At 35.3% G+C, this 14,494-nt stretch overlaps 1 long non-coding RNA gene across 1 annotated transcript; it reads left to right on the forward strand.

Moving 5' to 3' along the window:
* The first annotated feature begins 322 nt into the window (after positions 1 to 322).
* On the forward strand, positions 323 to 12,225 carry LOC121421700. The gene is made up of 4 exons (XR_005971025.1): positions 323 to 473; positions 8,218 to 8,348; positions 10,041 to 10,275; positions 12,074 to 12,225. It is a non-coding gene; the product is annotated as an uncharacterized LOC121421700 (long non-coding RNA).
* The last annotated feature ends 2,269 nt before the right edge of the window (positions 12,226 to 14,494 follow it).

Raw genomic sequence — 14,494 nt, forward strand, 5'->3', positions numbered from 1 at the left:
TTGATTTTTCTTGGTTGCTTTTAAACGCAACTCTTTCTGCAACGGGCTCCTTGTCCGATACAATGGTTGTGTTGCCAATCTACTTTGTATCAAAACCCCCAAAATAACAAATAAAAAATAAAAATATGTATTAATTTGGTGAGAACAAACAAACACATTAAGCTTTTGACAAGAACCATGATAAATGTGGGTCCTCACTTTTTCATGAATTTCAAAATTGGAAAAATCTTTGGATTTTAGGTCGATTTGGGGCTTTTTCGAGTGCCTAATTTCGGGGATTTAATTGCTTCAGCTTGGACGTACCTGGGACCTGTGACCCCGAGGTCAGATCCAGCTTGTTGGCGTTCTCCTGTGAGCCACACTTTCGATTTGAGCTGTGGAGAGGAAACAAGTACATTTACGGAGTCTTTTTGCTCAGATATTGGAATGAAAACAAGCCGGAGCGCAGGCATGAGAGAGGGGAAAGTTTGGGGGTAAGTTAATCACTTATACCCTTCTTGTGGACACGTTGGACAAAATCATGATTTTTTCTCCAGACCTTTGGCTTTGACTTGTTTATGTATTAAGAATTAAAGATGGGGGTATGCTCCAAAAATATGGCTGCAGGAACAGTGAAAAAATGGGTGAAAATGTCAGAATTTATGAGATTGAATTGGTCTGATATATAGGCTAGTGATAGTGCAAAACTCAATAGCAGTGCATTTTTTGCATTTGTTTAGTTCTTGAATTCAGACCCCTTTTGAACAGATGTTCTGTATGTATGACAGCTGTGGAATGTCATTGCACCAAATATATATGTATAGATATACAGATGCATAAACAAGTTAAAGTGGTGGTGGTCAAATATTAATGTGTATATTTTACTTTGATCTTGGGGTAAAGCACTCATTCAATGAACAAGGTTATAATATAACCTTGTTCTCAGTTATATCTCCATGTGTGACAAAATAAGGGTGGCAATGTTTGGCTTATTTTCTCTTTTTCTTTGGGGCAAATGCTTGATTTTTTACACAGACAGTTTCCATTAGACCTTTTAATTCATACCACTTGGCTCTTATTTAAATTTGATTCTTTATATCATTTTTTCTTAATTAAAAATAGAGATCAAAAAATGAAAATTTTCTTGCCATATTACTTTCCACCAATAGAGGGCGTACACAAAAATATGCCCAAAATTCAAGTTTTTGAGTGCTCTGGTGAATACAAAAATTATTACCACATTACTAATGATAAATAAATTAAAACTATATGGAAATTAGTAATTTTGGTCACAAAAGTGATATTTAATGATTTTTTAAAGTGTGTGCTCTATACAGCATTGGCATACCATAGTCCTACCTGTAGATTCTCCACAGGCCAGATGGTAGCAGTGAACAAGTGGGGTAAAGATGTGCAAGACACATTTGTTGCATGTGTTGGAAATTGTGTTGCCGTTGTAACAGTGTATTATGGCAAAATAGGTAAACATCTTGCAGTTAGATGAACTACTTCCTCTGTTTTTAACAGATTCTCATGAAATTTGGCACACACATTGGTCTTGAGGTAAATATGTCTAAAGGTGACTGCACAACTTACGAACGGTCTGCGACCCAAATTTCAGAATAAAATGTAGTCGAATTTGATGCTAACATTTTTTTATGATTGAGACTTGGAATATCTTACTGGGTAATGTTCTAAAATGATCGTACGAATACATATGTTCAAATTTGTGACTATCATCCTTCTTAGAATAAAGCGAATTTAATATCTAGTCGTAATGACATCATAGCAGTCGTACGATTGGCTACGATTGAAGCTAAATTGGCCTTTACTCTGAAAGAAAGGCTTGCTAAGTTTCAAAATTGTTATATCAGTATTCAATTAATTTAAACCTCAAAATGTTCCATTCACATTTTCAGAAAATGAGCAAAATGTGATTTGTTCCAAAATGGGATTGCGAACAGTCGTAAGGTGTGCAGTACGTGGCCTTAAGACACATTTTTCTGTGTCTTTCCAAAATCTTGTTGCCATGGTAACACATATGGCAAAAATTGGGAAAATTCTTAGGATTATAGCTGCTTCATCAGTTTTCAATCAATTCTCATGAAATTTGGCACACACATTGGTATTGAAGTACAAGGCTCTTTTTTGTGTATTTCAGAAATTGTGTTGCCATGGTAACGTGTGGCAAAGTTTAGGTAAAACCTTGCGATTTGAACTACTTCATAACTCGGTTTTGAACCAATTCTCATGAAATATGGCTCACACATTGGCCTTGAGGTGAAGATGTGCAAGAATCATTTTTTGTTGCATTTGTCAGAAAGTGTGTTGCCATGGCAACCATATATGATAGCCAGAAATGCAGGAAACCTCATTGAGGAACAAACTTTTTCTCAGTTTTCAGCCCGTGCTCATAAAAGTTGGCACAAATATTCATTTTGGGTAAGGATTTATATTCAGTGTTAAAGGGGAATCCAGCCTTGGTCATAAAATGTTGTGTTGAAAAGAAGAAAAATAAATAAAACAGAAAGGTGAAAGTTTGAAAGAACTCGGACAAGCAAAATAAAGTTATGGCTGCTTTAAAATTAAGATCCCTAAAACTATGTAGATTTCAAATTGGTGTCTGGATAAGTAAATTATAACAAGGGGCAAGGACAACACTCCCATAGGCCTTGTACTTAATTATCAGGATTTTTCTCCTAAAAATCTACATGTATCTATTGTTGCCGTAATATAAATATATACCCGGTAGTATATTGTTTTAAAGAAAGATATGACTTGAAGTAAAACTTTTGAAAAAAGGACATTTTAGCCAATTTATGTATTTGAGTAAGTACATGGAAGAGTGGTCCTTGCCTTACACCACTATGACTTTTTTATATTCCAAATTCAATTAGGTTTTATTAAGAAATACTCATCAAAAAGTCCGAGGACTAACAATGTGAGTTTACATTTTAAAAAATACATAACAAAGAAATAAATACATAACATGCAGTGACCATTAAAGAAGAAAAAAAACATTATGTTTAAAATGCAGTAACAGTATAAAAAGAAATAGAATGAGAAGTTGCATGTCATAAGACAGATTTAATTTGTGTATACATAAAAAAAAAAAAAACAGGTGAGCAAGAAAGGGGAGCAAGAATGGCAAGAGTGAGCATGTGAAAAGGTGAGAATAGAGAGGGAGTGTAGCAAAAGATAAAGAGGGAAAAAAGTAATAAAGGAGAACAAGAAAACCCACAAGTAAACAATACCTTGCAGATTAGAAATATAAGAGTTAAGTGAAAAAAAAAATAAAATAAAAATAAATAAATAAATAAATAAATAAATAAATAATGACATGATGGCAATCATAATAGACAAGAGAGTGGGAAAGAGCAACAAGGAGAGAAAAGAGGAAGAAAGACAGAAAGAGAGAAATGGAAAGGTTAGACACAGACAGAATCTGAAAGGACATCATATCTAATCATAAGTTAAATAAGTAAACTAGATATACATAACATATATATATTGACATCACATATGCTGCCAATTAAAGTCTTCATAGGTATAGTGATTACCAAGGTCTATTGAATATTCACAACTTTCTTATTGTTTGTCCAATATTGTTCAAACTTTGAACTTTGACCTTTAAACTTGTCTGATTTTCCATTTTCCTCTCAAATCAAGTTTTTTTGGGTTGGATTCCCCTTAAAGTTGTAGAGCAAGGTATAAATCACCTTGAATTTCTGGGGAGGGGGGCAGGGGGAGGAGGAGGTTCTTAAACTAGCACATCAATGATGTGGAGCTCATCCGGCATCTCGCGACAAAAATTTAACACAATTTTAATTTCAGCCCAGTTGACACTGTATGGAATTTTATTGGTGACATATATTGAGGATATAGAATTGAAATTGATGAAGAAATGACATAGAAGCATATTTTGTGATCTATAAATTTCATATGAATTAAGTATTAATAATTATCTATCAAAGTTTCTTAACTATGTGTAGAACCTTGGTAAACCTCATGTAGCTCTCAGATGGAACTAAAATAACCAAAGACAATCAACAAATGAATAAGTAATTTTTGTGAGTTTTAAAAATATATGAATTTAAATTAGCATATTTAAGTAGTTCCAAAATTCTATATTGAAATTTTGTACCACTACCTTGAGCTATTATATAAAGCAAACAATATTGAAATTGATCAACAAATGAAGAAGAATTTTTTTTGTATTTTTGTGTAGAAGTTTGGTGAACCTCATAAAGTTCTAGATGGAAGAAGAAAAAAAGTAAATCAGTCAACAAAATTTCAGAACTTAAGTGATATGGAGAGTGGTGCACATCTTGGGGAGGTGGAACTACAAGGTTTGGAAAATCAGCTTTTGAAAGTAGAAGGGCAGTACACATTTTGTTTTGCTTGCCAGTGTTGGAACTCCTCTGATTCAGCGGAAGGTTTCACATTCACCCCGTGTCGTACCCCCAGCCTATGCCCTTGAGGGGATGCTTATGTTAAGAGTGTTTAGATCATGTTTATGTTCCTGATGGCCACCCCTTTAACCTTCTTTATTTTGATGTCAGTTTTCAAAGACCTCTTCCGCCCTCCCCCGAAACCTAGAAATATAACTGAAGGTGATTAATACCTTCACACTCTGGTGTGAAAATTTTAGAAGACATTTATAAATTAATATGAATCTTTACCCCAAGAGGAATATTTGTTCCAACTGTTATGAGCACTGACTAAAAACTGGGGAAGTAGGTTGATCCACTGAGTTTCCTGCATTTCTGTCTATCATATGTTGTTACCATGGTAACACAATTTCTGAAACACACAAAAAAGTGCCTTGTACATCTTTACTTCAATACCAATGTGTGTGCCTAATTTCATGAGAATTGATTGAAAACTGATGAAGCAGTTTGAATCCGTAGAAATTTCCTCATATAATGTTTTTTTTTTGGTATGTAGGTAGATAAAAACAAAATACAGGCTAAGTTCGAATTCGGAGTTTGCAGGTCAAAGGTCACAGCTCATTAGATATGCGAATTGGTTTGCGCATGATAACGTATGAAATATTCAACAAATTAAAAAAAAAATTGGTGTGTAGGTAGACGACATTAAAATACAGGCTAATTTCGAATTTGGAGTCCAAAGGTCAAAGGTCACAGTTCATTGAATATGCCAGTTGATTTCTGCATTGTTATGTACTATTAAAAGGGATGGTCCGGGCTAAAAATATTTATATATTAATACATAGAGTAGAATTCACTGAGCAAAATGCCAAAAATTTCATAAAAATCGGATAACAAATAATAAAGTTATTGGAGTTTGAAGTTTAGCAATATTTTGTGAAAACAGTTGTCATGAACATTCATTAGGTGGGCTGATGATGTCACACCTCAAATTTCTGTTTTCTTATGTTATTACATAAAATCATATTTTTTTCATTACTTCATACTTTTGTGAATAATATGTCTCCCTTATAATGAAATAAGTTGCAGCAATAAATATCTAATGCACTAGATCTGTTGTCAATCCAATTTTTCTAGTTCTTGGAGGAAAAATATTGAATAAACCTAATTTCATGTATTGAAATAAAAAAGAACAAGTGGGGATGTGACATCATCAGCCCACCTAATAAATATTTATCATGACTGTTTTCACAAAATATTGCTAAATTTTGAAATTCAATAACTTTGTTTTTTGTTATGCGATTTTGATGAAATTTTCGGCATTTTGCTCAGTGAATTCTACTCTATTCATTAAGCTATAAATACTTTCAGCTTGGATCATCCCTTTAAAGAATCCTTGAATAGAAATTGCCAGCTGTAATGCACATGCTCCCTAGTAATCTACATGCCATTGAATGACAATAGAACAATAGATGGACACCTGAATGGAATACCATTGACAATGTAAAGAATGTCTCTGCTCTGAACTTCAAAGCCACTTCACTACCCAGTAGCCAAGTAGACGGAGAGCACCTCCCTAAAGTCTCTGGTGTTGCCTACATGCTCATGTGACAAGGACTTTTGGACTTGAAGAATATCACACAGAAGCAGGGGATTTTTCAACCTACGTTGAGAGATTTGAGCAAATTTTGGAAGCAAATGATGTACCAGAAGGCAAAAGAGTGGCAGGATTTTTGAGTGCGATAGGTGCAAGTCTTATACTTTTGAAGAGTCTTGTTAGTCCTGTGGGGCATTTCATAATGCTGTTCGTAAGTTGAGAGCGACTTTAAGAACGACTGGTGATCGTTTCTTGTGCGCTAAAACCATTGCCAGTGAATATACCATTTACCACAAGAAAGGATCACCAGTCGTTCTTAATATCGCTCTTACAAACAGATTTATGAAATAGCTACCTGAGCAGCCTTCACGAAAGACTTATTCGCAATCATTGGTTTCTACACTTACTGCTCATCTGTCTCCAAAGCCTTTAGAATTTTGCGGAAAGTTTCAAATTTCGTCAGCGTAACCAGCTTCCTCGTCATGAATCAATTTCTGAATATGCAGCTGAATTGAGGTGCTTGTCATGTGAGTTTGGTACCTTTCTACAAGAAGCATTATGGGACAAATATGTATGTGAACTTCAACACCGTGTAATTCAGAAGGAGTAATTGAGTGAGGTAGTTGACAAGGCAAGGCAGGATGCGCTAGCTATGGAATTAGCTGACAATGTGAAATAAAGGAGAGTTCAAAAATTTGTAGTGTGAATTGAATTGAATGCTACTTTAAGCGCATTTTTTCAGAATTCACAAAAGTGTTTCTTTATTTGTTGACTGATTTGGATTTTTTGCTTCCATATTGTAGAGCTTCATGAGGTCCACCAATTTTGTACACAGAGTTTTGAAATTTTGCCTATAGAAACATTTTTATGATAATTTATGCGAAATTTATGCATATTTCTAAAAACTCAAATACAATTTTAATTCTGTTTGCTTTACACAGAAGTTTGAAACTCATTAGATATGCTTATTTATGTGCATTTTCATAATTAACAAAAAATGCTTCTTCATTCGTTGACCGATTTTGATTTTTTTCTTTCATCTGGTAGAGCTTCATGCAGTCCACCAAATTTCTGCACAGAATTTTAAGTAGAAAATTATTTTGGCTAATTTATGTAAAATTTATTCATGAATCACAGAAAATGTCTCTTCTGCATTTGTTGACTGATTTTGATATTTATGCCCCGCAGACGAAGACCTGAGGGAGCATTAAGCGTTGCCCCTGTCCGTCCGTCAGTACCCCTACTTGGTTTCTGCACAATAACTCACAAAATATGAAACAGATTTTTAACATTTTTAGTGTGTAGGTAGATGACACCAAAATTGAGGCTAAGTTTGAAATCGGAGTCTGCAGATCAAAGGTCACAGCTCATTAAATATGGGAGTTGGTTTTCGCGTAATAACTCAAAAAATATTTAACTGATTGTAAAAATTGTGTGTGTGTGGGTAGATGACACAAAAATACAGGCTTAGTTCGATTTCTGAGTCCGCAGTTGAAAGTTCAAAGGTTACCGCTCATTAAATGTGCAAGTTGGTTTCCGCATGATAACTTACGAAATATTAAATGGATTTTAAAAAATTTGGTGCGTATAGGTAGATGACACCAAAATACAGGCTTAGTTTGAATTTGGAGTCCGCAGGGGAAAGGTCACAGCTCATTAAATATGCAAGTTGGTTTCTGCATAATAACTTATATTCATATTCAACAGATTAAAAAAAAATGTGTGTAGGTATGTAGATGACACCAAAATACAGGCTTAGTTTGAATTCGCAGTCTGCAGGTCAAAGGTCACAGCTCATTGGGTGATTTCAAGTACGGTGTTGAAATCTGGTGTTGGTGTTGGGACAACACCAGATTCAACACCGTACTTGAAATCACGCTGGTGTTAGGATTGACCTCGGAAAATATGACGTATTTCCGGCAATTTGTGTTGAGCTCTGGTGTTGAATGCCGTCTGCTGAACCGAGCATTATAGCTGGTGTTGACGATCTACATGCAATTTCCCTATTCAACACCAACCCCCTGGGATTGAGGAAATCGTGATTTCAAGTTCGGTGTTGGTGTTGAATTGTAGTTCGTGAACAGGAATTTATCCCTTGAGATGCAGTCCGCGTAACGGCTGCTCTGCTAATGCCAGGGTAACTATGCTGCATTTCTGCCGAGCGCATAGAGATTTCTGATAAAGTAGGTGTATACAAAGCATTATATAATTAAGTATGATTATCATTTATTATCTTATATTATTCTTCAGATGAGTGTGGACGTATCATAGTTGACGGGGATGAGATGTTAATGAGTGCTGACTATCCCGATGGGTATTATGGGCTTGAAACGTGTGAATGGCTCATCAGTGCTCCTGTCAACCAGTTTGTACTATTACAGGTAAATCATCCTCCCTTCCAAACCCTGTAACATAAACAGTTGCAATCAATACTTATAACATTTTGTTCATGGCTTGCCATAGATGTGCATTGATGTCTAATTGTAGAATTGATTACGTTATTAATGTAACAAGACCCTTGATTTTTCAATATAGTGCTTACTTATGTGGAAAAGTGCATGTATTCAAGTGTCTTTCAGTTGTTAGCTAGATTAGATTGAATTCCCTCATGATGGTAGACATCCAGGAGAAGAATAATCATGCAAAAAGTGGTGACACATGACCTTGACCTTTTAGAGAGAAAAAATGTGGCGTAACGTATGGGACGAAGAAAAAAAATTAACATTTTTTTCAAGTTGAGAATTATTTCATTTGACAACTTGTAACTTAATGTGAAAGAAGTCACAATACTCTAGTATATCTAAGGCAAGTTTCACGCCATAAGCTGAATCCCTATAATTTCAGACTCTAATTAAACAAATTAATGACATATGGGACATTTTGTCCCCATAGAGAAAGTACACAATTTCCCCCATAATTCAAAATATTGAAATAATCTAAAATATGGAAATAACAAAAGAGTTTCTTTCTTTTAAAATGTTCTATTGAGACATATTTGATATGACTGGAGAGGAAAATTAGCAATTCCAACATTTATTTTCTCGTTTTTCATGGTTTCATGAATTTCTTATGTATTTGTTTTTAATTTTTTTTCATATTTTTCCATTTTTCCAATTTTTTTGCCTCGATTGTTTTCATTAATCAGTATTCATAGCAAATCAGTCTTTAAAATCTAAAGAAAAGGTAAATAAATCACTTTTAGAGCACTCTTGACATTTGTTTTTCTCCATTCACTTTGTACACAAATCTCCCCATTGACATTGTGTGTTAATGTCCCGTACGTAACATGTCCCATACGTAACAATTTTTAATTAACTTTTAATTAAAAAGTAAACTCTATTTTTGAAACTTTTTGTGGTAAAACAATTTCATTCCTGATAAATTAGAACTTCCCAGAGATGCAACAATACAAGTATTGTATTGTGAGAAATAACTTTAAAAAAAAATCCTCAAAATGTTACGTATGGGACATTTCATCCTTGGACAAGACTTAATTTGCATAATTAATTAGATGATACCACTCTTTTCCCCCAAAGATGTTAGGGGGTCCATGTCCCACCTATGACTAAATCTCAGAAATTTTGTTTTCATTTTCTATGAGTTTTTATAATTGTCCCATACGTAACACCCATTTTACCAATTATGCAAATTAGGTGCCCCAAATTAGCATAAATGTCCATATTATCAAATTTTTCTTAATGAAATTTTAAAATTCAACATTTGGGCTTTCTTACCAAACCAAAAATTACTTCTTAAATTAAAGATGAAATTTTGCCTTCTAGGGTGACCTTTTCTTGGACTTGTCCATATAGACTAATACAGAGAGAAAGAGAGACAAGTAAAGAGATGATTGTTGAGGGTTCAACCATGTATTATATTATTGCATACATATTTGTGTGTCCATATTTGTCCATGAAGTATTTTCTCCATACATTGACAACAATCATTCTTAACAAAATAACATGTTTTTAGAGTGTCAAGGAATATTTGTTTCGAGATGAACAACATGATCTGAAAGAATATATTAAGAAAATATTTGATGACTCTTCTCTTGTTATTCTTGTGATGTCTAGATCCTGAATTTGGACACCCGGGCTGGAGTTGGCTTTGTAGTGATTGGTAACGGCGTTGACTTCTCTTCGGAGAGCACCCTCTATGTTCTGTCTGGCTCCAATGACAATGCTGGGACCACACCCATCCCTGACGAGATCCTCAGTCCTGGTCAACACCTTTGAATATCCTTCAAGACTTCAGAATCAACCCTTGATCATGAAGGGTTCTTGATGTATGGTACATTGGCCACTCAAGGTGAGGTCATACAGATGGTTTATTTCCAATTTGGTCTAATGCCAACTCGTCCAATTACCAACTCGTATTTTGTTAACAAATTTTCGGCATTACTCCTATGTGTTTTAAGATCGCATGCTCGATCTTCAATGAAATCATAAGTAAGAAAAAATTGGAACCAGTGGTATTCAAACCTACCATCTACTGCTTTCAGGGCAGCGACTTAACCACCAGGCTATTCTGGTTCACGGCTAAATCACGATGAGCTGGAATTCAAATACCCTCGATCCTCTTCTTTCTGACTCATTAATATGCATAATATCCAAATGCAGTCCGAAACTCATATACTATCATTTGGTCAACTATCAGTTCGTCTACTATCAACATGATCTAATTGCCAATTCGTCCCCTAATTACCAGTTACTCTATGACCATTTTGTGTAATAACCAGTTGGTCCAATAGTCATTTAATCCATATTCCACTTGGTCAAATTGGACAAAATGTTAATTAGGCAAAATGAATCCAAATAAAATGCATATAAGACCAACTGTTTACAAGACAAAATGGTCATAGACGAACTGGTGATTAGACAAAGTGATGATTGGACCAAATAGTTATTGGACCAAATGGTTGTTAGACGAAATGTTGATGGACATGATGGTATTTATAGTAAAATGTGATGGGTGGACGAGTTGGCAATAGACGAATCAGCAATTTACCGTAGTTTTATCTGGAGAAATTAGTGAAGCGGTTAGTCTGTGATTTTCACCGACTTGTTTGCTCTAAGCCAAATATACTCCGGGTTGAGTTGATCCGCTTGTACTGCAGACCGACTTTAAACCCCCTTTCATATTGGCAAGCACCGCAGCGGTGTATCCGCAGTCGTTGTCCTAGTTTCCAAGCAAATTCCCGCCATACGTGTGGCCGAATCACAGCGATAAGCGCATACCGCATTTCCGGTGCAGAGTAACTCTGTTTGTAACCATCTTCTTGAAGTGGGTTGAGTACTCCGCTTTGAATCCGGATCGAACTAATCTCATAATTTTCATATTGCCCTCCAAAGTGGAGTAACTCCTGGACTCCGGACTAACTCCACTTCGGCTCTCACTGTGAAAGGGGTATCCGCTGCAGTGATTTTGGGTAGCTCATAACAATAGTCACTGAAAATCACTGAACATTTGTTTCATGAAATGCTCAGCAGCTTCCAGTTTGGATTAGTCAGCATCAATGACAATGATGTTGAAAATCATTATACAGCAGCCCCTTTGAAAAGCACCAGGTGGGTGTTTCATAAAGCTGTTTGTAATTTATGAACAACTAAAAAGTTTACAACAAATGGTACATGCAGACTTGCCAACCAGTACATTTTGGGCGTATTTGGTACGTTATTGCAACCAAAATGAGGTGGTACATTTTTTCTCAAGAAAATATATTTTGTAAATTTTTTTTTTTACAAAATCGGAACTCTTTGAGAAAAAAATCATCTCTATCTGTTTATATATCATAAAACTTACACAAATATGGTTATGAGATCAATGTAATTTCAGGTAACTTGTTTTTTTTTCAATCATTTTGTTGAAACCAGGGTGAGATATACACATGTTTCAATTGTTTTATTTTTTCCTCTGCAAGAGCAGTGCAGGTCTGAGTGACTCTTTTAGGGCTGTCACTCAGTCCTGCACACAGCTTATGCACATACTCCACTCCCTAGGGAGTGTTCCAGCCAATTGAGCTAAAATATGTTTAAGTCACTGCAAAATCAGTTCCTGAAATGGTCGTGCAAGGGTTAACTCTTAATAAACACTGTTTATGTTATAGCTTCCTTTTGGAGCCAAAAATTGCTTGGAAGGTTCAGGGTTGGTAATGTCCCCCAACTATCATCAACCATATCCTGACAACCAAGACTGTACCTGGCTTATCAGAGTACCCAGCATGAATTGTCTTGTCAGGGTTGAGTTCATTGCAGTCTTTCTGGAAGAGAAGTAAGTTCATGATCTTATCTTGAAACCAATAATTATAATAATAATAGCCAGTTTTTATAAAACGCTTTTCCCAGAATGGCCCAAAGCGCGTAGCAGCTTATTACTACCCTGGTAATTGGATTCATTTCAATCAAGCACAAAAAGTGCACAATTTCCACTCCCTGGGGAGCATTCCTTGCAGCCACATTATAGCTTGCAAAATCAAGCATACAATATCTTTTGCATCCTACCTGTTACCCATTTAGAACCTGGGTGGAGAGTGGCAAAGTGTGGATTAACACCTTGCCAAAGGACGCTAGACTGTGGCGGGATTCGAACACAGGACACTCTGTTTACAAGGTGAGAGTCAGAACCACTACACCACGGCTCTTCCACTATGGAAAGCCACCAGTGTCATAATCTTACCCATTTGTAAACAAGGAGAGCACACTGGTGATCAAAAACTATGTCTTTTCTTTCTAGGGTCAAAACTTTTAGTAACTGATGTGTAATTAGATGTTGTTTGAAGGTTTGCATGGTGGCATGTACAATTGCTGATGTGGTTTACGGTACACCATGTGGAGTGTTATAGAAGCAGTGGATAGAAGAAGAGAAGGAAGTGGATAGGCGAGAAAGTGGAGATTTGAGAATAGAGTATTCTTTCTTGAGAATAGTCCTGAAAAGGACTGTAAACCAGAAGGAATGTTGAGTGAGAACAGCTTGAGTAGTAGAGCTGATGAGGAGATGCTGGCTTGCGTCGGCGAGTAGAGATGATGAGTAGTAGAGAGACTCGACGTTTCGGACAGGTTGACTGTCCGTCTTCAGGATGTGTAATTATATAGAAATAAATCCTTGAACAAATCTCATATTTATATATTGATTATGCATTGTAAATTTTATATACCAACAGCCAGAACATGACTTTATGCCATTGTTGATTATTTTTATTTTGTGCATGATAATGAACATTGAATATCTGATATTCAGATTTAAAAAAAAAATGTTTTCACAGATTAGTTACATGTATAATGCTCTGCAATGAATTTATCTGTGAAATAAATTTCATGTGAAAAATGATGCATGTCATATCTTGTATAGTTTAACCACTTGACTGCATAGCACGTAATATTACGTGCTGGGCAAGTGTACGATCTGTGCGAGGCACGTAATATTATGTGCTTGACCTATCTTCTGTTTGAGGTGTCAGCACCGCGGTGTTAATACCCGTATGATAAAAACAGCGCGTGTATGTCAAATTTTAGACTATGGACACCAGATGGCGCTATTTCACAAAAGTTATCGAAACTTTTGCAGTGATTTATAAATGAAATTATTTCTTTCAGATTTATACATTTCAGTGTCTTAGCTTTCAAGTGATGCCTAATTTGTTCGGTTTGTAGGATTTTAAAAATTTTGGCCAAAAGGTTTACTATTTTATGGAACAGCTCTTCTCGTAATTCAAGTTTTGACCCATCATACAAAGAGTTAGGCACTCAACTACATAGAAATCCATCAATGTCATAATTTAGTCTCCAGGAAATTTGCACAATGTCCTTTGTAAACTAAGAGAAGCACAGTTAATATTCAAGAAAACAATAAATGCATGAATACACATATCTAGCAAACGTTTCGAACAAAGATGTACTTTAGGTGCGATGTTGCTGGCTTTCCATAGTGTGGTTGATCGGATTAATCACAACATAGGGCCCTGTTTGTAATTGCCAATGGTTTAATTCTGAACATTATCAATTATCGAAAATATGAAAAATTGGCAAGGTTTATGGCTTGTGGCAAAGTAAATTTCAAAGCTTAGAACTCATGCATGCATGTTCTAGATTTTGTATATTATGGTGTCACTTCACTGTAGCTTTCCTTTGCTAAATTTGATTGAATCACAATTTTTAAAAGGGTAGCATTGTCCCATAAAAAAAATGGTTTCATATTTACAGTCCTATGTACTGGTATTGCAATCAATGTATATGTATGTGTCTCCATTGACACAAGGATCATAACCGTTAATATAATTTTATTCCAATATACAGTCAACTTGTATTAGTTGCAAAGTATATGCCGTTAATTCATGGTGTTACTGGCTTGTCATAGTTTGTATTTATTGAGTCATTCACAGGCCAGTATTCTGAAGTCGGGTTTAACTTAAACTCAGGTTTAAAGTTATGGTTTAAGTATGGACAGCCAATTGTTACATAATCACTAACATTAGTCCGTAAAAAATATCATACTTAAGCTCATTTGGCTCTCAAATCATTCATAATTTTGT

The sequence above is a fragment of the Lytechinus variegatus genome, chromosome 9 (genome assembly GCF_018143015.1).
Source record: "Lytechinus variegatus isolate NC3 chromosome 9, Lvar_3.0, whole genome shotgun sequence".
Classification (NCBI taxonomy): domain Eukaryota; kingdom Metazoa; phylum Echinodermata; class Echinoidea; order Temnopleuroida; family Toxopneustidae; genus Lytechinus; species Lytechinus variegatus.